The following is a 22,470-nucleotide window of genomic DNA, read 5'->3' on the forward strand; positions in this document are numbered from 1 at the left end:
TATACTAGTCTTACAACTCCTAAATCTTTATGTAACATGATGTTCCATAGTAGTGAGAAATGAAAGTTGGTGTTTGTAAATAAACTACACATTTCTACCCATTCTTCACTTTATGTAGGCCCTATAGTTTTCAGGCTTTTGAGCAAAAGCTATCAATATTAGGGAGAAGCTAAGATCATGATTAGGATTGTGTCGTTAGCTCCAAAATACAATGTTCATAGTAGCAATTTGAGACTGGCTCAAAAGGACTAAAACTTTCCTTGTAACTGACTTTCTTAGAGCCATTACTTTTCTTTAGTGGAGGTGTGCATAAAAAAGGTTTCAGAAAACCTTCATGAAAGGGCAGGTATGTGAACTTTTCAAACATTACCACTCTAATGAGTGTGTATGCTTTCACCTGTTGCAATAGAAAGTGTTTGTTACATGATGTGACACTGAATAGGAAAGTTGGCAGCTGGGTGTAATAAGGGCCCAAGGAATCCGGCAGGTATAAGGCAGATAAACATAAAAAGGGGAAGCGAGCACCAAAAGAACATAGGAGCCAAATACAAACTTTAAATAATCATTTCCATGTTCAGAATTTCTTTGGGCTCCAGCAGTAAGGCTACTTCTCTCTCTGCCATGTATTTTGATTCCTAGAGTCTGGGTGGTTTGTGAGCCTGGTTCAGTGGTATCTCTGGTTTTTCTCTAGTGTTACATTATGTTAATCTGAAACAATTTATCTGGAGCTATTGTAAATTTGGAGGGACTGTCTCATCAACAGGTGCCACGGTTTTGGATTTATTTGGGGGCTCTTGGTAATTCATTAGGGAAAGGAATGAGGGAGATAGGGATATACACCCTCTCTTGGGGAGTAGATGGTGTGTGAGTGTGCGGTGAGTATACATGCCTGCACACACGTGTAGGTGTGTATGTATGCGTGTGTGAGCGCACAGACCGGAGAGAGAGATTGAGAGAAATGGGTTGACTTGGGGTATGCGAACTTTAGAAATATTTATAACATTTCATTTTTTTTCCCCCTGTAAACATTTTCAAAGGAAAAATGCTTTGTTAGGATTAAATAGTGTCTCAGTTAATAACCATTTCTTGAAATATATGGATGATATATTTTACTAGGCATTTAACTTTGTTATTTGTGATTGTCTAATGCTGTCTATTGGAAACTCATACTTCTGAGAACTTTTCTGGATTGCTAACTGGCAACATAAATTACTCTCAACTTTGAAAATTTCAAAGACTTGTAATTGAGCTTATGAATGTTTTAGGAATAAGTTTAAAAATTACAAAATGAATGTTTGAAGATTTAAAATTGATATTATTGTTAATTATTTCCTATTTTGGATATTCAAAGCCTTAGGTCTTTTCCAATTTCCTATAGCTTATTGGCTTAAAAATATTTTTTAAGAGATCAGATGATATTCTACAGCATTTTTATTTGTTATTGTATTTTTTTAATGTTTATTTAGAGAGAGGGAGAGAGAATCCCAGGTAGACTTTGTACTGTCAGCACAGAGCCTGATGGAGGGCTTGAACTCATGAACTGTGAGATCATGACCTGAGCTGAAATCAAGAGTTGGATATTTAACTGACTGAGCCACCCAGGTGCCCCTACTTATTTGAAATACTAAATTTCACATTACTTTTGTAAAACAGCTAAATTATATCTTAACACTTAGCAGCTAAAATTGAAATGTCTTTTACCAAATTCATTTTGTAATTTTCCTTGAATTTAAGCCTATGAAATTATAAGATACACCTTCTCTTAACCATCTGAACATTGCATTAATTCATTGTAAAGGCAAGGACCATCTTTATACTTTTTCCTTTACTAATTTTCTATTTTCTCCACTTAACACAATATTAAATATGCAATAAGTATACAATAAAAAATGATTTCAATGGAATCTACTAAGTCTCATTATATGTTTTGGAGGAATGGAATTTTGGCTCATAAATTATCTTTGTGTATTAGTTCAAGAGCAGAAATTGTTGGTGCTGAAAATTATCTTAATTTATCTTTAATCGAGGAGAAAATTTTGAGCCTCAAAGCCAGGCACCGGGCATTGTTGAATTACAGCACCCTCTAGTGTTTATAAATAAATTTTATTTTGAATATTATGTACAAATGGTTTCATGATAATTGGTATATGTTATCCAATTAGGAGAATTAAATTTCCAACATGCGTCAGGAATTTTGAAATGGATGCTACAAATATTATCTCATTGTATGTAGGTAGTATTTATATAAATATGAATGGCAATCAGATATTTGTTTAGAGAAGAGTATATTCATGAGAGGTTAGATATCACAAAAAATATTTTATTAAGGAAATTATGGGTTAGGATGTGTATGTATTTTTTCAGATCTTAGGTTAAAAATATCAATATAGTCACTGTTAGTTATTAAAATTGGCAGTTATGCTTTTAAGTTATTACTTTCTACATGCTGGGAAACAACAGAATTGATTCATATTTCATATTTTGCATATAAGTATACTAGAGTAAACAGCTATAATGGAGAATCTTAGTACCTAAAATTGGCTGTAGTAGCTGTATGAAATTATTGTTATGTGTCTTTTGAAATAGATATTGAGTATAATCATAAAGTTAGTAACAACACCTTGTTTCTGCTTGTGTCTTAGTAATTATGTGATTAAATTATTTGTAAAAAAATGATATAAAATAAGGACTGACTGCATTAAGTGTGGCTTATATAACTTGATTCTAAACTGCTTCATCTGAGTATACACAGGTTGACTTTGATGAGTATGGAGACAATAGCCTGCCCTCCTGAAAGAGTTGGACTTTTTAGAATCTAGTAATAAGTCTGTGTTAGCTCAGAATACCAGTTTTATGTCCTCACTGTATAGGGAAAATAGTCTCCAGCTTGTGGATGTCAAAAGATAGACATGTTTTAGTGTTACAAAACATAGAAGTTCTAAATTCAGTAGGCATTGACCAAGAAAAAATGGAATCCAGGACAATATTAATTGCAAATGCTCATCTTTTATCCTGGTTAGTTAGATGAAAACTCACCTAGTCTGACTTCTGCTTTAGGCTTTAAATTTAGGCACTTGATTCTATTTGTGAATGCTATTTTGTTGTAATTTTATCCTATTATACTAGAATTTCTTTCTTTTTGAAGCAATCTTCAGCAATTGAAATTTTTTTGGGCTTAGCAGGAAATTTGAGACAGGACTGTTTTCTTACAGATTCCTTACAGACCTCCAACAGAAGGGTAAGATACAGCCTCCTCAAGGTCAGTCTGTGTTTTGGACACCAGAGTAGGCTTCTTCCAAGGGCTTGTTAAGGAAGTCCCCACCTCACATAGATCAAAGTTCAGACAGTTGCTGCCATAGTCATCATATTTTAAGCCCTTTCTATGTGCTTAATGCTTTATATGATCACATTAGCTAGGACTGTTGAGTTGTAATAATAGAATCCAACCTGAGCTACATTTTTTTAAAGGACATTTGTTATACAGATATTCTGTGTTTTATGGAACCTAAGGACTGACCCCCAGAAGGGAGTGGAAACAGGAACCAGATATCAGTCAGAAACACAGGCAGCACTCTCTCCATCTCACCATTGTTTTAGTCTTTTCTTTCTCTTCTGCTCTGGCCACGTAGGGGATAAAATATGTGTACACCACTGCTGTGGAGATTTGTATGTCTTCTGTTGATGATAACGCCCAGACAGAGAATATAGTTGCTCATTTCCGATTCTAAGCTCCCCAGAGGGCTTCATGATTAGCCCAGCATGGGTCAGATATCCACCCTGGGTCGAGGTGGGCAGTAGTGGGATCATACAACACAAAATCGTGGCTGCTTGGGAGACCACCTCATGTTTACAAGATGAACCCCCAAAAAGGGTCTTGGGAGCTAGGTAGATATCCTGAGGCGTATTTATATTAATCTTTTTTTAATCCACATGATAACTTCATGAGGCATTTTTTCATTTTGTAGATGAGTAAACTGAGGCTGAGAAAGGTTAAGAAGCCTGCCTAAGGTCAAACAAATGGTAGAGCCAAGATAGGAATCTAGGAAAGCCTTATACTTCTAAGAAATATATCTTCTTATTTTATTCTCCTATAATTCTCCTATAATTTACCCTGAACTACTTGGCTTGCTTTCTTTTTAAAGGGTATAAAATATAGGAATACCTGGGTGGCTCAGTCAGTTAAATGTCCAACTCTTGTTTTCAGCTCAGGTCAGCATCCCAGTGTCATGGGATCAAACCCTGCATCAGGCTCCATGCTATCAGCTTGGAATCCTCTCTCTCCCTCTCTCTCTGGCTCTCCTCCACTCATGCTCCCTCTCTAGCTTGCTCTAAATAAATAAGTAAATAAAATAAAATAATAAAATAAAATAAATGAAATGAAATGAAATGAAATGAAATGAAATGAAATGAAATGAAAGCTCAGTGAATTATCACAAAACAACTACTCGTGTAATCACCGGAACAATTGAACAATGCTGGTACACTGGAAGCTCCCAACCCTTGTGCCCTTCCCAATCTCTGCCCTCTCCCTCCTCATCAAAATTAACCACTATACTAACTTTTACAGAATTTACTTTCTTGCTTTTCATTTTATATTACCTAAGTATGTATCCCTAAACATTATGTTTTGATTCTTTTGCTAACATTATGTTTTGGAGTTCGTTTATGTTGTGTACAACTATAGTTTGTCCAATTGTTTTGAGTCTTTAAAATTGAGGTATAATTTATTTACAGTAAAATCACCCTTTTTAGTATATAGTTCAGAATTTTCACAAATGCATACAACTGGATAATCACCATGCTCAACCATCACCACAAGAAATTTCCTTATGCCCCTTTCTGTCCAGTCTCTTACCAGTATCCTTGGAAACCACTGATCTGTTTTCTGTCCCCATGGTTTTACCTTTTCCAAAATGTCATATAGATGGAATCATACTTTATACCCTTTTGAGTTTGGCTTCTTTTATTAGCATAATGCATTTCAGATTCATCTCTATTGTCACATGTATCAGTCGTTTTGTTTTCTTTTTATTGCTATATGCTACTCAGCAATAAAAAAGAACACAAACTACAGATGCATGAGATGCAGGTTATCCATTCACCAACCGAAGGATATTTGTTTGTGCCCACCATTTTTTGGCAATTATAAATCCACTGTAAACAGTTACATACAAACATAAGTTTTCATTTTACTTGAATAAACACTCAAGAGTAGGTTTGTTGGTTCATATAAAATGTAGGTTTAACTTTGTAAGAAGCTTCTGAACTATTTTCCATTAGTCACTGTACCATTAAAAAATTTTTTTTAATGTCTATTTATTTTTGAGAGAGAGAGCACACACATGCCATTGCAAATGGGGGAGGAGAAGGGGCAGAAAGAGGGGGGGCAGGGGATCCCAAGCGGGTTCTGCACTTAACTCACAGACTGTGACATCTTGACCTGAGCCAAAGTCAGATGCTTAACCGTCTGAGCCACTCAGGAGCGCCATCACTATACCGTTTTGCATTCCCACAAAGGTAGTTCAATATTCTTAATTATATGTGGTATTATCTATTTAATTTTAGCTCTTCCAGTAGGTGTGTAGTAATACCATTATGATTTTACTTTGTATATCCCTGATGACTGAGGATGTTCAGCATTATTTCATGTGCTTGTTAATTCATTTTTCATGAAACATCTATTCAAGCCTTTGCTCATTTTTGAAAAATTGGGTTTGCTTTCTTCTTAATTATAAGATTTCTTTATACATTTTACATACTAGTTCTTTGTCAGATATATGTACTGCAAATATTTTTCTTAGTCTTTGGCTTGCCTCTCCTATCCTTAATGTCTGTTGAAAAGTAGGAGATTTAATGTTGATGAAGTTCATCTATCAATATTTTCTTTATGCTTAATGTCCTTTGTGCAAGGATTCTTTATCTCACACAAGGTCACAAAGACTTTCCTTTATTTTCTTCTAGGAGTTTTATAGTTTTAGCTTTCATTAAGCTATGATTTACTTTTAAGTTTAGAGTATAGTGGTAAGTAGGGTTTGAGGTTCATTTTTTTTCCATATAGATACCTAGTTATTCCAGCACTGTGTATTGAAAAGATCGAAACCTTATTGGATTATGTTGGCACTTTTGTAAAAAATCACATGACCACCATATATGTGGGTCTATTTCTAGACTCTATTCTGTTGTCTTGAACTATATATCTGTTTACACGTAACAGCATTATACTGTTATTTTAGCTTTATAGTAAGTTTTGACATTAGTTTGTATAAACCCTACAAATCAGTTTTTCAAGGTTATTTTGACTATTCTAGATCCTTTGTGTTTCCATAGAAACTTTAGAATCAGTTTGTCAATTTATAAAAACAAAAAAAATAAAATAAAATAAAAACCTGCTGAGATTTTGATTGGGATTGGATCAACTCCATGTTAATTTGATGAGTATGGATACCTTAACAATATTGAATCCTCTGGTTCATGAACATATCTCTACATTTATTTAGAATTCCTATAATTTCTATAATTTTCCTATAATGTCTGCATTGCTTAAGTTTTCTCTGTAGGTGTCCTCTACACTTTTTATTAAATTTATTCCTAGCTATTTTTGGTTTTGATGCTGTTTTAAGTGATATTTTAAAAGTTTATACTTTATTTGTTACTCAACTATGGAAGTGCAGTAAATGTTTATATTGTGACTATATTCTGGGGTCGCACTGAATCTAAATGTTGATCAACTCAAACCCAGTCAAAATCCCAGCAGGCTTTTTTTGTAGAGATTTACAAACTGATTCCACAGTTTATATGGAAATGTAAAGGACCTACTATAGAATTTCTTATATCATTGAGTATATGAATTCTAGTCTCTATAGTGTTTACTAGGAAATCAAATAAAAATTTAAGTATACATATTTAGTAGAAACATCTGTTTTGGAGTTGGACAAAATAGACTGAGGAATATGAAACTTTGTGATGAAATACTTCACTGAATATTGCTCATGGTAGATTATAAAATGATTATGAAAGTTTATGAACCAGAGATTCACCAATGTCATTCAAGCGATAATTGATAGGATTTCTCCTCCACTATTCTACATACTACTGTGCTTTTTTAAGTGATTAATTTAGTCACCAATATAATTCTGTATTATCCTGAGCATCTTATTTGGCCATTTATTTTATATTGTTATTTGTAACTGTTAGTAACTATAGTCATTCAGGAACTTATTAAAGTGGAATTTGAGAGCATAAATTAGATGTGATTATTTGATTTATAAAGACAAAACTGATAATTAGCCTTGTCAGTTTGCATTCATTAAAGTTTTTATTGTTATAGTTTATTGTTATAGTTTCAAATGTGCTGATAATTTTATGGGCAGGTTTTTTAAAGCAGTTTAATTCACTACCTACAATTAAGCAAAAACATTCACTGAGTTGGTTTATGACTTTCAAGAAATCAGTGTATGTAAATAGTATATAGCAGAATATAGTATTATATCCCTTTGTATAAGTAAAACTTCCCTGGGGTACCTGGGTAGCTCAGTAGGTTAAGCTTCCAACTTCAGCTCAGGTCATGATCTCACATTCGTGAATTTGAACCCTACGTCTGGGCTCTGTGCTGACAGCTCAGAGCCTGGAGCCTGCTTCAGATTCTGTGTCTCCCTCCCTCTCTGCCCCTCCCCTGCTCACGCTCTGTCTCTCTCAAAAATAAATGAACATAAAAGAAATTTTTAAAGGGGCGCCTGGGTGGCTCAGTCGGTTAAGGGGCCGACTTCGGCTCAGGTCATGATCTCGCGGTCCGTGAGTTCAAGCCCGGCGTCGGGCCTTGTGCTGACAGCTCAGAGCCTGGAGCTTGTTTCTGATTCTGTGTCTCCCTCTCTCTGACCCTCCCCCGTTCATGCTCTGTCTCTGTCTCAAAAATAAATGAACATTAAAAAAAAAAAATTTTTTTAAATAAAAAAAAAAAAAGAAAGAAATTTTTAAAAAAATTTCCCTGAGTAAAAATTAGTAAATATTATGTTTCCTAGAGATACTAATTTCCAAGTAGTGTTACTAATTTTTAAAACTGATCAAAGCAAAGTTAATTTTAATTTAAATGCGAAATATATAGAACTAAAAGTTGTAAATTGAAAATAAAGTTAAAAATGATATGGTATTTTTTATAAAATAGAACATTAGAACTTAAACTATTAAGCAATTAAGTTCTGAATTATATGGGAAAGTAGATTGTGTGAACTTTAAGGTTTAACTCTTTGATTCTATGTTCTGTGACTCACTTGGTCTCCTTACAAATGATGATATTTTGTTGCTCAATTCCAGTGAATTAAGCTTTAGTTAAATCAACTTAATGTCTGTTATCTGACATTATGGAGGATATCATAGCATAATAAAAGACACATCATTAGAATCAGTCAGCTCCTGACTTTAGAGCCTCTGCCTTTTACTAGCTGTGTACCTTAGACAAACCACATGACTTCTTCAATTCTCAGCTCCCTTACCTGTCAATGGGAATAATAACTTCATTTTATAAGGTTATTAAGAGACTTAATTTTTATTTTCCTTTGAGCTCTTGATTCTGAGCTCAAATATAGTAAAGTGCTTAATAATTGTTTAACATTACTGACAGAACATATCACATATACCAATAAAAACTGCTAGAATTCTATTTATGACATATTTTGGCCACTTGCAAAAATTATCTATTTTTCTTTTATTAATCTAGTATTAGAAAGTACTTATTTTTATATCTGGAAGTTTCTTATTTGGAGTACTACAAAGAATTGGGAAATTGTGTTTAACCAGAAGATGGCAGTAGAATTACATGTTTGTACATATGGAACACTCATTTTTTTTTTTTTTTTTTTTTTTTAATGCTGAAGAGGTAGTTTGTATCTTCAAATAAATTGTGATATTTGTTTCTTCAGATCAGTGACAGGAGAAATAGACTTTTCATGTTGAATTTTCAGTTTAAAAAAGGATGATAAAAACTTTTCTCTATATGTAAGTTGTTTTGCTTTAATAAATGTAATAATATGGAATTTTAAAAAAATAGGTAAATACAAAATCTTTTTGAATTGCTACTCTTCTGGCATATTTTAGCATATTATTAAATACATAATCAAAAAATTGAAGGTTCATAAAAATCTTAAGGTGTGTGAAGATTATTTGTGATTAATTAGTAATAGAGATAGAGCAGTTTTCATTTATAATTTGTCAGTGGGGAAAACTGGATTCAATATTTTTATGATTTTTTTTAATGTTTATTTTTGAGGGAGATAGAGCATCAGGGGGAAGGGACAGAGAGAGAGAGAGAGAGAGAGAGAGAGAGAGAGAGAGAAACACAGAATCTGAAGCAGGCTCCAGGGTCTGAGCTGTCAGCACAGAGTCCAGTGTGGGTCTTGAACTCAAGAACTGTGATATTATGACCTGAGCTGAAGTCGGACATTTAACCAACTGAGCCACCCAGGCCTTCCTGGATTTAATATTTTTTAAAATATATGTTTATTTTTGAGAGAGAGCCAGAGCATGAGCAAGGGAAGGGAAGAGAGAGATGGAGACACAGAATCCGAAGGAGGCTCCATCCAAGCTGTGAGCTGTCAACACAGAGCCTGACACAGGGCACAGATTCACCATGAGATCATGACCTGAGCTGAAGTAGGACACTTAACTGACTGAGCCACCAAGGCACCCCTGGATTCAATACTATTTTTGTTGTTGTTGTTTTTAATATGTGAAATTTATTGTCAAATTGGTTTCCATACAACACCCAGTGCTCATCCCAAAAGATGCTCTCCTCAATGCCCATCCCCCCCTCCCCCCCCCCCCCCCCCCCCCCCCCCATCAACCCTCAGTTTGTTTTCAGTTTTTGAGAGTCTCTTATGCTTTGGCGCTCTCCCACTCTAACCACTCTCTTTTTTTTTTCCTTCCCCTCCCCCATGGGTTTCTGTCAAGTTTCTCAGGATCCACATACGAGTGAAAACATATGGTATCTGTCTTTCTCTGTATGGCTTATTTCACTTAGCATCACACTCTCCAGTTCTATCCATGTTGCTACAAAGGGCCATATTTCGTTCTTTCTCATTGCCATGTAGTACTCCATTGTGTATATAAACCACAATTTCTTTCTCCATTCATCAGTTGATGGACATTTAGGCTCTTTCCATAATTTGGCTATTGTTGAGAGTGCTGCTATAAACATTGGGGTACAAGTGCCCCTATGCATCAGTACTCCTGTATCCCTTGGGTAAATTCCTAGCAGTGCTACTGCTGGGTCATAGGGTAGGTCTATTTTTAATTTTTTGAGGAACCTCCACACTGTTTTGCAGAGTGGCTGCACCAGTTTGCATTCCCACCAACAGTGCAAGAGGGTTCATGTTTCTCCACATCCTCGCCAGCATCTATAGTCTCCTGATTTGTTCATTTTGGCCACTCTGACTGGCGTGAGGTGATATCTGAGTGTGGTTTTGATTTGTATTTCCCTGATGAGGAGTGATGTTGAGCATCTTTTCATGTGTCTGTTGGCCATCTGGATGTCTTCTTTAGAGAAGTGTCTATTCATGTTTTCTGCCCATTTCTTCACTGGATTATTTGTTTTTGGATTCAATACTTTTAAAATTGATTTATATATAACACTTCAGGGTTGTAGCTAGTAGGTAAAGCAAGAGGTAGAAGACATTTATATTAGTAATATAAATCTGTAGTCCCATTTCAGAAATTGCCGTTTTTATTGAAATCATGGTATGCCTTGTTGCCTGGTTTTCAAGTATTCTACAGATGAAGTGTTGCTAAATTGTACATCCTAGTGCTAGAAGGAACCTTTAAGGCAATCTGATGCAGTAGAAAGAGTATGGAGGTGAATGGACTTGCATTCAAATTCTGGTTTAATTATCTGCTTTTGCCTTTAGGCACATTACTTAATCTCTCTGAAACTCAGATATTTTTATCTCTTAAAGGGTGATCTACTCTCTCCCTTCAGAGTTATTGTGAGGATTAGGGATAATATATAAAAATGAGCAACTTTATCAGTGCCCTTTTTTTTTTAATGTTTATTTATTTTTGAGAGAGAAACAGAGAATGAGCTGAGGAGGGGCAGAGAAAGAGGGAGACACAGAATCCTAAGCAGGCTCCAAGCTCCAAGCTGTCAGCACAGAGCCTGATGGCGGGGCTCAAACTCATGAACCATGAAGTCTTGACCTGAGCTGAAGTCGGACACTTAACTGACTGAGCCACCCAGCTGCCCCATCAATACCTTTTTTAAGAGCATGCCAAGTAAAACTCATGGCAGCCATACTGACGTCTCTCCTCCAGTACAAAAGATACAGTGGGAGTGTTACCATCTTTTTTGGTATACTCTGTAGCACTGTTTATATAGTTTGGTTTACATTTTTATCAGCCATGCCTCACATATTGCTCATTGACAGGAATTATTGTTAGTTTGGCCTTTCCATACTTAACTCATGTAGTTGATTTTTTTTTAAACTCTATTTCAGGCTCTCTGCTAATTTCATTGTGTTTTAATCTTAGCAGTCATTATCTTGTAAATATTAGCTTATTGTTGTAGCCTATCAGTCTCTTAGGACACTCATTCCAATATGGTATTGTTAGTGTGAAACTATATAGATTTTATTGTGTGTGTGTGGGGGGGGGGGGAATAAACCTGGTAAAGTACAGGGTCATGAGTTCTTTGCCAGCAATATCCTTCATAATTGACATCAATTTTGGGATGTGGCTATAAAATTATTAGAATATTATGATTCTCCCAGGGGTAATTAATGATAATTAGAAATGTCATGATAATTTGAAAACCGTACCTAAAAACCGCAAGTAAAGTCATTTATGTGAGTTTTCATTAAATTGATATAATAAATACTATTTAAAGTACATTTTTCTATAAGTGTAATAGAGAAATTTCTACAAGGTAACAAGTAATTAAAAATGCTTCTTTTAAAATTAATTTTGTCATAAAAATAAAAACCAGGAAATTGAAAACATGTTTGATTTTGACTATGTCTTGGTAGTATAGTTATTAAATATTTATGTGAGAAAGGGAACATATTGTTTCTTCATGAAACAAACATTTATTAGTAATTTTTATTTGAGCTGCAAATAACTTTAATCTATGCAACATTGACTAGTTCTGTCATTCTCCATCTTTGTTTGAGATTCAGTTATACAAAGTTCTTGTTATACTCAATAATATTCCAGACTTGTCCTTTCTTTAATTCTATAAAATTTTTACATATTATTCTGAAAGTACCTATACTAAGGAAAGCATGCATATTGTTACAGATTTTTTTTTTTTTCTGTAAGATTGATCAACCTCATTTTAACTTGGATATTAAGAGCCTTTCTTTGTTCTTCATCTTATGGGATCAGCTTCTAATGTTAATTGATGTTTTCTAATATGATTTATCTAAAGTGATAAACAAATGAAAATTAATGAAATAACAGTTCAAAGGATATGATCTCAGAATACATGAATTTGTCACATGATAATAGTAAGTGTGGATGCTGGCTGAGAATTAGTTTGGATCACACTGAGTAGTAGTGGGCTAGTTTAGTGGGTCTGAACAACACTGTCAGTCAGAGATTCAGACACTTGGTAGACAGTTTAAACTGGGTTGTACTAAAATTAGTATATATGATTTTGTAAGTGTTTACTTTTATACCAAATATACGTATATTAAACATAAGTATAGTGAGAGATGGAGTAGGAACACAGTATTTTAGATTTCTGTTAGTTGATTCAAAGACTGCATGCTGTAGGGCACTCTTGCTCTTTGCTGTAAGGTACTGAAGCAGGTAATAATGAGCTCTATGGTGAGGCATAGATTATGAGTGTAAGTAATCTGTGGCTTAGAAATTCTACCCTCAGCTTCTGTTGCTTGCAATACAAGGAGTTGTGACTGGCTAATTGCTTTGTATAAACATGATATATACCTTTAAATCTTTGTATCTAATGATAGAGCTTAATTTATGCTTTAAAAAGTAACTAATGTTCATAATGATTTCTCTCTATTATGCAAAAACACTGTAATAAGTCTTCTAAGTCACAGAAATGATTAAAATATATCTTGTATGATTTTAGTGTTAAGAGTAGTTTTTTCTTTCTCATTTGTTGAAAATTGGACATAATAAAACCTTGAATATCTAGAAATTAGGTAACTTCTAGTAATAAAGAGTACATGAAAGTTGCCAGTAAGTTGGCTCTGAATATGAGAAATCCCACTGAGACCTTAGATGTAAAAACGCAACTTGACTTTAATGGCCTTTGGCATTCATAGTTTGAAATTTCATCAGAAGGAAACATTTCTCAATAAAATAATACCCTGTAATATTCAGAATTAGATACATATCACTTTTCCAAAAATAAGAAATGAATACAAATGAGTTAGGTGGTTTGAAGTTAAAGAACAATCAATTAACTTCATTTTCAGAATTGTTGCTGAGTGCATTTTTATGGGGGGAAAAAAACTCTTCTGTTATGAAATACCTAGATGTGCTGTAAATTACAAAACAGACAAACAGCCCCCCTCCCATACACACTTTTAAATACATAGCTGAGCTACCAAGAAAGTAGTTAAATGGAAACAACACAGTTTGATAAATGGCGTTTCTGGCTTTTTCTAGATTGAACCAGAACTGGTGGCATCCCCTTATTCATTGGGAGTGCTGCACAGGTTCAGTTTTGTACAATGTACAATGTTTCTAGGTAGTTGCAGCTTGTGTTCCAAACATGCAACTTCCTAGGCGTTTGGCAACAAGTTCAGACCCTTTGTCTCCCTATGTTTACTTAAACTTACTATGAAAGGAATATGGATGAGTTGGGTCCCTCTCTTAAAGCCAACCCATGACATGTCCAGATACACCATAATTCAAAAATGCTTTTACAAGGAACCATGCTTTATTTTGCTGCAGGCCTTTCTATCTATCTGTGAGGCAGAAAGTATTTATGAGAGCCCATTGCTGAACAGTGGTTCCCAATAGGAAGCTCCACTTTCCTCAGTAATAGGAAAATCTGTTGGAGGAAAACATGTAAGGAGCTAAAATCCAAGGGGTAAGTAAATGTGGAAGGCCAGGCTCCCTAAATGATAATTATTGATATAGAAATCTAGAGTTCTAAGTTAGAATGGCTTTCTGTGAGAGGAGAAAAAACTGTGAGTCTATTTGTGGGTAGTTAAGTTTAAGGAAATAACTCAGCTTAAAATTATACAACTAAATTGTGTATACAATGATTATACAACTAAACTATGGTTAAAGAATGAACAAAAAATAAGGACATTTTCAAACATGCAAAAGCTGAGTATTTTAAATCAATACACCTTACTTAAACAATGTCTAAAGGAGATATACTTCTTGAAAAAGGCAAAGGAGCTGGGAAAGAGGTCTGAGTGGTAGTAAAATGGTAGTTAATTTAACAAAAAATTGAGTATGTTTTACACTTATGATAACAGTGATGATGATAATTGGGGAAGTAAGATAAATTGAAGCACTAGTGTATTTAATAACAATAATACATAAGAAGGAGAGGAGGTGGTTTTAAAGTATTTTGAGGTTTTTTTGAGGGGGAGAAGGGTGGTACGTTTTAATAGCTTTAGACAAGTTATGTATGCATTTTACATTTTGAGAATGACCACTAAATTAATAGAAATAGAGGAAATAAGATAAAAATGGTACAGGAGAAAAAAATGGAATTAAAAAAAAATCAATGTGGGGGCCACAAAGAAGTGAATGTGAAACAAGAAAAGGCAGAAAAAATAGAAATTACAAACTAAGAAGATAAATAATTATGATTATGTTTGCTTATAAAAATAAATTTAAATAAATTAATTTTACTCAATTTTAATTAATTTTTATTTTTTAATTTAAATTAATTTTAAAAACAGAGATTACCAGGGACGCCCAGGTGTCTTCATTCAGTTAAGCATCTGACTTTGGCTTAGGTCATGATCTCACAGTTCATGAGTTCAAGCTCTGCACCAGGCTCTGTGCCAACAGCTAGAGCCTGGAGCCTGCTTCAGATTCTGTGTGTTCCTTTCTCTCTGCCCCTCCCCTGCTCACACTGTTTCTCTCTCTCTCTCTCAAAAATAAATAAACATTAAAAAAAAAAAAACCAAACAGATCATCATATTAGGATAAAAAGAAATCTAACTACAGACATAAAACATAATGACATTAAATAGCTAACAATAAAAGGATAACCAGGCAACTGCTAAGGAAAAAAAAGCTTATATGACTGTATTAATATTGGACAAATAGACTTAAGGAAAAGGCATTAGGAAGCATAAAGAGGGTAACTAATGATTAAAAGTTTAACTCATTAGAAAGTTTAAAAGCATGTTAACTTTCAGTTACTTAATAACATAACTATATTTTTTTAATTTGCATACTTGAATTTCATAAATTCACCATTGTAGACAAAGATTTCAACATCACATTATAAGAATTTTTTTTTTTTAGAAAATGACAAATGATTTCCCCCCAAGTTTTTAAAATTAAAGATATGAGCAACATGATTAACAAGCTTGATCTGATAGATAACAGCAATTAGCAAACATTCTTCTGAAGCCCAAATATAATTTTTTTTTTGAGAGAGACAGAGACAGCATGAGTGGGGGAGGGGCAGAGAGAGAGAAGAGAAAGAATCCCAAGTAGGCTCTGCATTGTCAGCACAGAACCTGATGCAGGGCTTGAACCCACCAACTGTGAGATCATCATCTGAGCCGAAACCAAGAATCAGACGCTTAGCCATCTGAGTCACCCAGGCGCACCTACCAAATGTAATATTTTAAAAAGTTGACCCATAGTTAGCCAAAAATGCACATCTTAAAACTACAAAGTATTGGAATCTTATGGATCTTTTTTTAATCACCATAGAATTGTTACAATCAATAACAAAAAAGAGAACTGTTTAAAATATATATGTGTAGAAATTCTAAAACATACTTTGAGTAATTCTTAGAATAAATAAAATATCAATGTAAATTAAAAAAACAGAAATGAGTAATAATGAAAATATTAAACATCAAAAGTAGTATATACAGTTTCTGATTCTGGATAGGATGAAATAATTCACAACAGGCTTATGATCCCACCAAGAACAACTAGAAAAACCAGGCAAAAATAATATTTTTAAGGACATCAGAGAAGTACAGAAGCAATGAGGACAAGAAGCTAAAAATCTAGATTTGGGAAAACTTCTCAGAGGTGAGCTGAAGATCTGTAGCCACTTTCCACTGGGTTAATTTACTGATTTGCGGAGTAGGACAGAAATTGAGAATCTGAGTTTGGTCCAGGAAGTGGGTCATTGCTTGTGGATAGAGAAACCAGAATTTTTGGTGATTGTTTGAAGCTAGAGTGACACAGTTGTCACTTCAATCACAAAACCAGTTTCCCTTTCAAAATATTTCTCTCAAGTTCTGAAACTAAAGTAAACCTAACTGCTAAGCAGGAAACCTCTTGAAAACTAGAGCTGAATTTATTAGTTTTGTAATTTGGAGAAGATAAAGATCTTAAGGGTGAGAGCTCCCAAGGAACATACCAGCTGAGGGATGACAGTTATGGGGATGGTGGTGAATTGACACATAATTTATAGTTACTTTTCCCATTGGGTATACTTACTGATTTTCAGTGCAACAGAAACAGAAATTGGCAAACTACAGCCCATTGGCCAAATCTGTCCAGCTATCTGTTTTTGTAAATAAAGTTTCATTGGAAAACAACCATATTTATTCCTTCATTCATTTACGTATTGTCCATAGCTGCTTTCATGCTATAATGGCAGAGTTGAGTAGTTTTGACAGAGACTGTATGGCCAAAAAGCCTAAAATACTCTCTGGTCCTTTACAGAAGAAAGTTATTCACCTCAACATTAGAGGAATCTAGGTTTGGCCTCTGATAAGGGTCACTTATGGGGACAGAGTGACCAGTATAGCTTTTGGCAATTCAGTGGGCCTGGAGTGCCAGTTCTGAAGTTGCACAGGATAAGGGACAAAAATCTAAGCCAGAAACCTTTCAAAAGCATGGTGGAATTTTCTGTAGTCTACTAAAGACCTGCCAGGCTTCAGTTTAAACCTTGAATGTCTTTACCATAAGATAGGGACAAATTAGAGGTAAAATGAATCTTAACAAAATCGTAAGGCAGTCATAATTCAACTCAATCTCTGGTTAAATGGAAGTGATCAGATCACTACTCTCCAGCTGCCTAGCAGAGGAAAATGTGGATTTTTTCAGTTGGTAAATAGCATTGTCAATAGGTTTTTTATTTTTAATTATGAAGTGTCCTATATACCATCAATCAAAAATTAGGCGCATATAAGACAGGACACTATGACCATATATTAACAAAAACAAAACAAATCATAATATAGAAGCAGATCCAGAAGTGATCCAGAACTTGGAGTTAGTAGGTAAGAACCTTACAAGTTCATATTAAACCATGTATTTAATATGTTTAAGAAAAAAGGAAAAATAATTCTTGAAAACAGATGAATGATAGAGAAACACCAGAGAATATGAATATATATAAAACAAGTGAACATTCTAAAATTGAAAAATGTAGTGTCTGAACTAAACTCAATGAATGGCTTAATAACAAATTGGATATATCAGAAAACAGGATTAGTGTACTTGAAGACAAGTCAATAGAAAATATCCATGCTGAAGCAGAGAAAGGAAGAAAGAAACAAATAGAAAAGAAAGTAAGAAACATAGTAGATTCAGTAAAATGCTATAGCATGTATAGCGTCTTAGGGGACAGATTGATAATAGAGACGAATCAATAGTTATAATGAGCAAAACTATGGAAACCCTTCAAACCACATTCATCTAACTCTGCTAACCCTAAGCTAGATGAACCACAACTTGGCACATCAATGCTGAAAAATCATAGAGGAAAATCTTAAAAGTGCATGAGAGAAGAAAAGACATTACCTTTAATACTGACATAAACAGTAGAAACCAAAAACAATAGAATGACATGTTTAAAGTGCTGAAAGGAAGAAAACTTCTAATCTGTAATTCTTTACACAACAAAAGTATCTTCCAAAAATGAAGGTGAAATAAGATGTTTTCAGACAGATAAAACAGGAGATTTGTTGCCAGTGCACCTGAGCTAAAACATAAATAAATGGAGTTCTTCAGCCAGAAATAAAATGGTCTTAAAGGGAAACAGAGAAATTCAGTAAGGAGTGAAGAGAGTCAGAATAGGTCAGTATATCATTTAACATAATCTCATATTATTGAGACAAAAACAAAAACAAAAAAACAACTCATTGAGTTAAAAATATTTGTAGAATTAAAATATATAATAATAATACAAAAGAGGAATAAATGGAAATGTAAAATGCTATTCTTATTGGAGAAATGGTAAAAGTAATCAGCTTGATTAGACTAACAAGTCAAAGTTGGGTGTTCTAATGTCCCAGGTAACCACTATAATGTAAATATATGTATCACTATCATGTTAATAAGGGAAAAGAATTAATAAGATATTTGGTTAATTCAAAAGAAGAAAAGAAAGAAAAAGTAACATCAAAAAGATGGGAAATAGAAAATAGTAGTTAGAAATCCAGCTATATCAGTTATGAAATTAAAGATAATTAGACCAAATACCCCATTTGAAAGAGTAGGTGGTCATATTAAATTAAAAACAAAACCCCAAAATGTGCTGTGTATGTGAAATTCAGTATAAGGGCACAGGATCGCTTGGAATGTGGCTAAAGTTATATTTAGAGGGAATTTAAGAAAAAAGTAAGTAAAAAAATAGTTGCTTTTTTTTCGGTTGTAAAAAAAAAAAATGTACCTTCTCCCAACAAACTGCCAACTTAAATGTCTTTTTACCTCTGGTATCTATCAGACACGTGTGGGGCTGAAACTATGAACAGGATAAAAAAGAAAGCATGCTACCTAACTCATTTAGTGGAACTAGTTAATTTTAAAACCAAACTAGATAAGAGGAGTATGAAAAATTACAGTGCCAGCCTCACTTATGATCACAGATGTACAAATCTTAAATAAAAGTCACATCCAGTGATGTATAAAATAAAAATACTTCCTGACCAAATGGAAGTTCTTAAAATTGAGAGAATGGTTTAGGATTTAAAAATATATTAATGTATTTCAAAATATTAATATGTTAAATGAGAAATATTTTATAATTGTTTCAGTTGATACAGAGAAAACATTTGATGAAAATTCATCAATCAACGATGAAAAAAAGCAACATGACTGAAAAATAAAAAGGAGCTGCCTTGACTTAATAAAGGCCATGTATCTAAAGCCACCAACAAACATTATACTTTAGAGTGAATCTTTAGAAGCATCTCAATGACATTCAGACAGAATAAAGATACATGGCTATAATTTCATCAATTGATCATTTGTAGAGGAAGTCCCAACTAATACAGAGAAGACAAGGGAAAAGATAGCAGGTGTAAGAATCAGGAAGAGACAAACTTCCCGTTTTTTTTTTTTTTTTTTTTTTTTTTTTTATAGACTATATAATAGAAAATCTAAGAGAATCTATCATTCCAGAATTATTAAACTCAGTAAGAGTATAGGGGTGCCTGAGTGGTTCAGTCAGTTGAGTGTCCGACTTTAGCTCAGGGCATGATCTCACGATTTGTGGGTTTGAGCCTGCGTTGGGCTGTTGTTTTTTGGCACAGAGTCTGCTGTGGAACCTCTGTCCCTCTCCTCACCCCTCCCCCACTTGTGCACACACTCTCTCAAAAATAAACATTAAAAAAAACCCACACACTTGAGTAGAGAAATAATAGGGAAAGATGACATGCTACCCAAAGCTTAGAAAATAAAAAAAGGATTGATAAAGTTTACTGCAACAAATTAAAATATCATATATAATAAAAATGTAAACAAAGTTAAGAGAAAGTGTGAATGAAATTATTTGTGACATGTATGTCAAAGAACTCTATCCAGTTTATGTAAATAAATCTGCACATTGATACAAAAAAAAAAAAAAAAAAAGACAGGCCAAATAGAAAAATGACCAAAAGAAATATATTTGGAAAAGAGGAAAGACTCTTGTGCAGTAACCATTTAGATACGTTTTTAAAAGGTAAATATAAATTAAAACAATGAGATACTGTTTTAGAATATTAAGTAGTGATGATGGAGGGAAATGGGAACTTACACATTTCTGGTGGCAGGATAAATTGATATAGTTCCTTTGCATTGCAATTTGGTTGTTTCTAGCAAAATTTAAAAGTGTGTAAGTTATGACCCAGCAAGTCCCATCTTTAAATAGTTACTCTAAAACAGGAGTTGGCAAACTTTTCCTATAAAGGACCAGATAGTAAATATTTTAATCTTTATAAGTCATACGGTCTTGGTTGCCAATACTCTGCTGTTCTAGTGCAAAGGCAATAACAGATAATACATTAACAGATGAATGTGTTCAAATAAAAATTTATAGACATTAAAATCTGAGATTTATATGTTTCATTTGTCATGAATATTATTCTCTTTTTCATTTGTTTTTTCAACCATTAAAACATTTACAAACCATTCTTCTTTTTTTTTTTTTTTAATTTTTTTTTTTAACGTTTATTTATTTTTGAGACAGAGACAGAGCATGAACGGGGGAGGGGCAGAGAGAGAGGGAGACACAGAATCCGAAACAGGCTCCAGGCTCTGAGCGGTCAGCACAGAGCCCGACGCAGGGCTCGAACTCACGGACCGTGAGATCATGACCTGAGCCGAAGTCGGACGCTTAACCGACCAAGCCACCCAGGCACCCCCAAACCATTCTTATTCTTAGCTCACAGGACATACAGAAACAGGTGACATACCAGATTTGGCCTGTGGGCTGTAGTTTGTCCCTGCTGTAGAACATCTCTTGCACATGCAGACAGAGTAGCCTGGAAGGACATTTATTGCAACATTATTTCTAGTAATATATAATTGTAAGCAGATGTCCATCAATGTTGGAATATCTAAATAATATGGAGCATTTTCATATTATACCATATAGGTATTAACAGAAATGAACTAGGTTGATAGTCATATTTATATGCTTGGATCTCAAAAACATAATATTAAATGAAAAATGCAAGTGACTGAATTATACATAGAATATAATTTATTAATGAAACTATAGATATTCTAAATATTTTTCATGTATACATGTGTATATGTGAGAGCAAAATAAAATGACTAGAATAATACACATATAACTTTAGTTTTATGTGCCTTATAGAGTGCCTACTGCTGGGTATGTGCTCAATAATTTTGACAGGTTTTCCTCTGACCACCCCCACCACTGCCATTTTAGAATTGCCTTTAACTCTACAAAGGTAATTCCATATGTATAAAAGTTAGATGGTTCTTCCCTGATGAACATAGATGCAAAAATCCTCAACAAGATACTAGCCAACCAGATCCAACAATACATTAAAAAATTATTCACCACGACCAAGTGGGATTTATACCTGGGATGCAGGGCTGGTTCAATATCCGCAAAACAATTAACATGATTCATCACATCAATAAAAGAAAGGACAAGAACCATATGATCCTCTCAACAGATGCAAAGAAAGCATTTGACAAAATACAACATCCTTTCTTGATAAAAAACCTCAAGAGAGTAGGGATAGAAGGATCATACCTTGAGATGATAAAAGCCATATACAAGTGACCCAACGCTAATATCATCCTCAATGGGGAAGAACTGAGAGCTTTCCCCCTAAGGTCAGGAACAAGACAGGGATGTCTACTCTCAACACTGTTATTCAACATAGTATTGGAAGTCTTAGCCTCTGCAGTCAGACAACACAAAGAGATAAAAGGCATCCAAATCAGCCAGGAGGAGGTCACACTTTTCACTCTTCGCAGATGACATGATACTCTATATGGAAAACACAAAAGATTCCACCAAAAAACTGCTAGAATTGATTCATGAATTCAGTAAAGTTGCAGGATATAAAATCAATGCACAGAAATCGGTTGCATTCCTATTCACCAACAATGAAGCGACAGAAAGAGAAATCAAGGAATCGATGCCATTTACAGTTGCACAAAAACCCATAAAATACCTAGGAATAAATGTAACCAAAGAGGTGAAAAATCTATACACTGAAAACTATAGAAAGCTTATGAAAGAAATTGAAGAAGACACAAAAAAATGGAAAAAGATTCCATGCTCCTGGATAGGAAGAACAAATATTGTTAAAATGTCGATACTACCCAAAGCAATCTACATATTCAATGCAATCCCTATCAAAGTAACACCAGCATTCTTCACAGAGCTAGAGCAAATAATCCTAAAATTTGCATGGAACCAGACAAGACCCCAAATAGCCAAAGCGATCTTGAGAAAGAAAACCAAAGCAGGAGGCATCACGATCCCGGACTTCAAGCTATACTATAAAGCTGTAATCATCAAGACAGTATGGTACTGGCGCAAGAACAGACACTCAGATCAATGGAACAGAATAGAGAACCCAGAAATGGACCCACAAACGT

General features: G+C 34.1%; 1 protein-coding gene across 1 annotated transcript in view; it reads left to right on the plus strand.

Annotated features, from left to right (window-relative positions):
* PIGK (phosphatidylinositol glycan anchor biosynthesis class K) overlaps positions 1-22,470 on the plus strand; it is a 128,737-nt gene that overhangs the window by 51,224 nt on the left and 55,043 nt on the right. The gene's annotated exons all lie outside the window — the stretch shown is intronic.

The sequence above is a fragment of the Panthera uncia genome (assembly GCF_023721935.1).
Source record: "Panthera uncia isolate 11264 chromosome C1 unlocalized genomic scaffold, Puncia_PCG_1.0 HiC_scaffold_4, whole genome shotgun sequence".
In the NCBI taxonomy this organism is placed as follows: Eukaryota; Metazoa; Chordata; class Mammalia; order Carnivora; family Felidae; genus Panthera; species Panthera uncia.